The sequence below is a fragment of the Pygocentrus nattereri genome, chromosome 21 (assembly GCF_015220715.1).
Source record: "Pygocentrus nattereri isolate fPygNat1 chromosome 21, fPygNat1.pri, whole genome shotgun sequence".
NCBI classification, from domain to species: domain Eukaryota; kingdom Metazoa; phylum Chordata; class Actinopteri; order Characiformes; family Serrasalmidae; genus Pygocentrus; species Pygocentrus nattereri.
Genome location: NC_051231.1, coordinates 28,598,812 through 28,605,048, shown reverse-complemented (window position 1 = coordinate 28,605,048; position 6,237 = coordinate 28,598,812).

Sequence of the window (6,237 nt, the reverse complement as noted above, 5' to 3'; positions counted from 1 at the left end):
CGTGCACTCATTTCAGTGGAATTCAGCTCAGTGAGCTGGTTTGTGTAGCTGACTCTCACATTTCCAGTTCAACTTCCGTGAACTTTGACATTGACATAAATTTGCATCCCTCATTAATAATCTTAAGAAACAAAATGGACCTGTAGCCAATTTTAGCAGTGAATACGCCTTTTAACACACTAGCTACAAATGAGTGCTTAAAGAGCAACTACACCCCAAGACCTTTTTTTCATTAACAGCTGGAATGCACTGCTCTGTAACAATAAAACATATCAGCCTTGCTCAAAATGTGAAGCTTTCCAAACTGTAAGCATATCATTTTTATCGTGGTCATGTCCGCCTCTGCAGCGCCCCTCTGGTTCAACTCTGCTACAGGCGCAGGTGATGTGTATGCAGCAGGTTAAATGGCCATTGTTACCAATGGTGTCAACCTTTTGTCCGTACAGCCTATCTCAAACTTTTCCTCGTAGTTCCAGTGTTGCTTGCCGTTGATTTGTGTTCGGTGAGTGTAGCGCCTGAGGGGTTTGGTTTATGAAGGGGAACGTGAATTTGAGTGGGAACCGAATCAAATGTAACACCGGAAAGTGCCATGAACAGCTCACAGGACAGATTTACGGCCACTGCAGCAAACCCTGGCCGACCCTCATATCAAACTGAATGAAACTCAGACAGGGTTCGAAGAAATCCACTTTATTCACTCGGAATTCAGGGCATCTATGAAATCAGGACTCGAGTTATATCAAATATGGACATGCTGAACAGATCATTAGAAGCTGGCCGTCATGGTTTTAGGGAATGTTCTATCGTTAACCATTTTCTGGCGCTACGTTAAGTCTTTGGTGGCTTGAGTCAGTGGTTCATACTGTTAAGGCTCAAGACGCACCGTCTGATCGGAAACACCTTCCCTCGTCGAAGATGCGGATGGCAGTAGAGAAAAATCGTCAACCTCGTAAGACCCCTCAGTTGTAAAAGTGCTGTTTGATTCTTTTCTCTCCGTATTTTCTGGTAGTGAACGTACGCTAGCTCTAAAAACACAGCAACCCAGCCCACCTCCATGCCCCTCCCAGCCCACCTCCATGCCCCTCCCATTTTTGAGCATTTTCAAAGTTGAGCCACGGACGGAGTTAGCTGAAAAAAGAAGGGTGTACTCTTTAAAGGAGAATGTGATATTCGTTCAGTTGGGAGACTGTATTAGATTGAACTTGCTTACACAGGTTACAGTAATTGCTTGTTAACTGGTAGGTTAGCTGCTTGACTAAGCACAGCTGCACACACAAGTCACCCCACTGCAACCAACTACACCTGCTTCCTACAGTTTCTTGCTAATACTTCTGTAGCACTGCAATGCTGTGAGGGTCTTTCTATTGGGCTGGTTCAAAGTCAGAGTTCTAAAGCCATTTTGGACTTTTAACTGATCTTGGACTTCAGGCTTCTGCTTTGATCCTAAATTCTGTTTATTTTCATAAAGCTAATGATTGAAAGTTACATTTTGTCACTACCAAAACAATCATAACACTACTGAAACTTTACCAAATGACAATTTTAGCTCATTTTGAGCAGAACTCGAAAAGGCTTGCTAGCACAAGACTTGCAAACACAGCTTTGAACAAATGCATGCCCATAAAATCATAAATAAATGTTTTAATTAAAACACAAACAGTTATGGCAGAGAATATGCGTTTGGGTAGTGACAATTCTTAATGTGACACACTGATTTTCAGACTTTGGGATGCATTTACTAAAACAATGGGACCATGTGGCCATGAGGGACAGGGATGCAGTCTCCCTTCTTGACCTAAAACGCAGGGGCAGGGCTTAAATAAGGCTCCTCCTAAAGGGTTAAACATTTTTAAAATACACAATAAAAAAAACTACATTTTTCAACTTTTTTCAACACTTTAAAACATTTTTCAAAAAATAATAAAAATAATTTAATGGGTTGAAATTTAGTGGCACCTCCCAACAGAAAATACCCTATAAATGCTGACCTTGTATATATTCATCTTATTCCTATCTCAATTAATGGTTAATGATTTAATGATTAATGATTTAAATAGATCACAACATCCATCCATTTTCTAAGACAATGTAACATGTCCAACTGGCCTGACTGCATGTCTTTGGACTGTAGGAGGAAACCGGAGGAAACCCACGCAGACACGGGGAGAACATGCAAACTCCACACAGAGAGGACCCTGGTCACCCGGCCGGGGAATCGAACCCAGGCCCTCCTTGCTACCCACCACGCCACCGTGCCACCCCTAGATCACAACATAATACTTTTAAATATCTAAGGTCTGAATATCAGAATATCCTCAGTTTGGTGGTACAATGATGTTCACTCCTGTGTTTCTACTGTTTACATCTGGCGAGTTAGCTAGCTTGTCATCTGCAATCTTTCATTCAAGCCTTGGGCCTTCAAGCCTCACGTCTATTTGGCAAGGTGATGCAAACTGCAAATCTCTGGTATGACTCCAGATTTCTAGTAATAAGTTAGTAATAATTCAGTAACTATCACAAAGCATTTGGAACAGTGTTCATACAGGCATTGATAACGGTTATTATAACACTGCCTAAGGTGAAGTGACACAGGGGTTAATAAACGAAGCCTTTATGTTGACTGCTGCTTGTTGGAATATACATTTATACATGTTTATGTAGGGCGGCTTAGAAAATGGATGGATGTTTATGTAGGTTTCTGTCAGTCGTCATTAACAACCTACGTAGGTGTCGTGTGGCCTTACGAACGCTGCCCTTCAGTAACATCACCGTATTTCGATGCTATGTCATGAGAAGTGAATCGAGGAATTGAAGTGTGGATGCAGAATAAACAGCGAAGCAGTGGTCAGAGACGTAATATGTATTGTTGGGCAGTGATTACAGAAGATGGAGTGTTTCTACCACATAAGTGCATGTTACTGTATCATTACAGGCCCAATCGGGAAACCACAGAACAGTGTCATGGCTGTGCACTGACTAGCGCTCTGAGTTTACTAACAGACAGCATAATAAACCTACAGGCGTCACCTTTAAAAGCCAAGCGGTCAGGAGTTTAACCCATTCATGGCCAGCAACTACATTTAATATGAGGAAAAATGCCACAGAATTTGCTCGTATTGGTTTCAAGTAGTGACATTTTTTGCACTCATATCTTGTATGAACATCTAACAGTAGCCACTTGGTTTTATAACATGTAACTGTTAGGCTTTAATTCCAAAACAAATTCAGATGGTCCAGTGGTTTGTTGGAAATCAGTGTAACCAAAAGACTGAATTTATTATGATGATTTAAGGGATAAAAACTAATTTTTTAGCCACGTTTCAAATGATATAACCCAGAGCAGAGTAAACTTGCAGGCCTCACCTGTAAAAGTCAAAAGTTAGGAGTCTAGCCCATTCATGTGAAACCACTCCATTTAATATTATATGAAAAAATGTCACAGAATTTGGTTTCCAGTGGCGAAATTCGGCACATTTATACCCTGAATGAACATCCAACAGTAGCCACTTAGTTTTTTATTGCATGCAATTTTCATAATTGTATTCACACTCAAATTAGATTTATATGATCTAAATCACAGATTCATTATTTAGATAGTTTTGTTAAAAATCAGCGACCAAAAGACTGAATTTCTTATACATTAAGTGAAGCTCATGATACACACACACCTACCCACACACACACACACACATCTTCTAAGCCACTTCTCCTTCTGGGTCGCAGGGGGTGCTGGAGCCTATCCCAGCGGTCAAGGCAGGATACACCCTGGACAGGTCGCCAGTCCATCGCAGGGCAGACAGACAAATTCACTCACACCCAGGGGTAATTTAGCATGTCCAATTGGCCTGACTGCATGTCTTCGGACTGTGGGGGGAAACCGGAGAACCCGGAGGAATCCCACGCAGACACGGGGAGAACATGCAAACTCCACACAGAAAGGACGCTGGTCACCCGGCCGGGGAATCAAACCCAGGCCCTACTTGCTGTGAGGCGACAGCGCTACCCACTCATGATATATGAAAAACTAAATGATAAATTAGGTGAGGCTCACTTTTAGCTGATTTCACAGCTTTAGATTAGAGCTCAGATGCATGCACCAATGCAAATATACACGCCTAAACACCTTTTTGACAAGGCTTCTATGTAGCACCAAAAAGGGTTCTTCTATCATTATGATTTAGGCTTGTCTCAATAGAACATCCCCTTTTGGTAATTATATAGAACCCTTTTAGAAAACGCTGCACTGCAAATTCTCCATCAATCTGAAGAACCCTTTCATGATGCAAAGAACCCACTGATCATGCACAGGGTTTAATGAGAGTTCATGGTTTCATATAAAACCATTTCTTTACTAATACTATATATAGAGAGAACCAGGAACACTCATAAAACCCTTTGCACAAATGATAGTTCAAGGGTTCTTTACTAAAGAAGTGTAACATTGTAACATTAGAAGATCATTAGAACATCACTCTCCATCAATCTGAAGAGCCCTTTCACAGTGCAAAGGGTTTTTTTTGGGTGTTCGTGGTTCTATATAGAACAATTTTCTTTACTAAAGTACTCTTAAAGAACCATCTTTTTTGGGGCAGTCATGGGCTGGAGTTTAGAGAACCGGCCCTGTGACCAGAAGGTCGCTGGTTCGATCCCCAGAGCCGACAGTCCATGACTGAGGTGTTCTTGAGCAAGACACCTAAACCCAACTGCTCCCCGGGCGCCGTGGATAGGGCTGCCCACCGCTCCAGGCAAGTGTGCTCACTGCCCCTTAGTGTGTGTGTGCTCACTAGTGTGTATGTGGTGTTTCACAGCATGGATGGGTTAACTGTGGAGGTGAAACTTCCCCGTTGTGGGACGAATAAGGATCACTTAAATAAAGTGTGTGCCAGGAATGGAGAGGCTATTATTAGGTTAACATAGTCGCCTAGTAGTGTCTTAGTCTTCCAAATACCACATAAATTCCAAAGTTCGGGAACATTAATGAATATTTCTAACTACGATTTGCTACTAATGAGCTATTTAACTTACATTAGAACTGTGGTTCCTCCATTGAAAACGTGTGGAACCTCAAGTGTGGTTCTTCCACCACATTCCTCCTAAGAACCCTTTACGGCGCCTTTAATTATAAGAGTAAACATGGCCTAAGCCTCAGTTAAAGGAACAGTTTGGGGAAAATCGAATTTACCCAATGTTCCACTTTGTACCCCACTTACCCCAAATGTCCCAAACGTGTCTTGGCTGTCTTGGATCCGAATTTAACTTCTTAAGTTTAGAGATGGAGCTATGAGGTTAGCATTGGCTAACAAACACCAGAACTCAATAGTCACCCAAAGAGCCCAAATAGTTTCAGTAAAAAATACATCACTAAAACCTCTTTCATCAAACTGCATTCAGGCCTTTATTAAAGTCATGCAGAGTTATTGATGTGGTTTACAATGCAGTTTGGCTTTCTGTGAAATATAAAAATAAACAAAACTTCACCACTACAGGAGCCATTTAAGGCCCTGCTGGGCTGGTATTCACAAAACAGGACTGACGTGGTTTGTGAATACAGACCGTGACCCCTAACGCGGCGACCTGCTACCCATGTTTGTTAACTTTGAGTTCACAGTAAGTCATGCTGTGCTCTAAACCATGTCAACAACTCTGCGCGACGTTAATGGAGACCTGGACGCGGTTCGCGCAGGTTAAAAGGAGTTTTGGGGATATATTTTTTTACAGAAACTATATGGGCTATCTGGGTGACTATTGAGTTTCAGTGTTTGTTAGCAACGTTAGCTTCGCAGCTCCAGTTTTAAACTAAAGAAGCAAAAGTCGGAGCCTCGGCCGATCGACGACGCGTGGGATACTGTGGCGTATGTGACATGTGGAATAATGTGACATGTGGCAGTCGTAGCCTGGAGGTTAGGGAACCAGCCCTGTGACCGGCAGGTTGCCGGTTCGATCCCCTCGGCTGACAGCCCATGACTGAAGCGCCCTTGAGCAAGGCACCTAACCCCCAACTGCTCCCCTGCTGCCGTGGGTAGGGCTGCTCACTGCCCTCTAGTGTGTGGGTGTTTCACTGCATGGATGGCTTAAATGCAGAGGTCTAATTTCACAGTGTGCAAACAGAGACAGATGGTTCTCAATTTTTTTTTTTTAAATAAGCGGAAATTCGATTTTTCACCAAAATCTTAAACTTCTTAAACTCTAGTTACGAACAGCTTTACCCGTCCTGTTCGCATGGTTTGCTCCTGCACT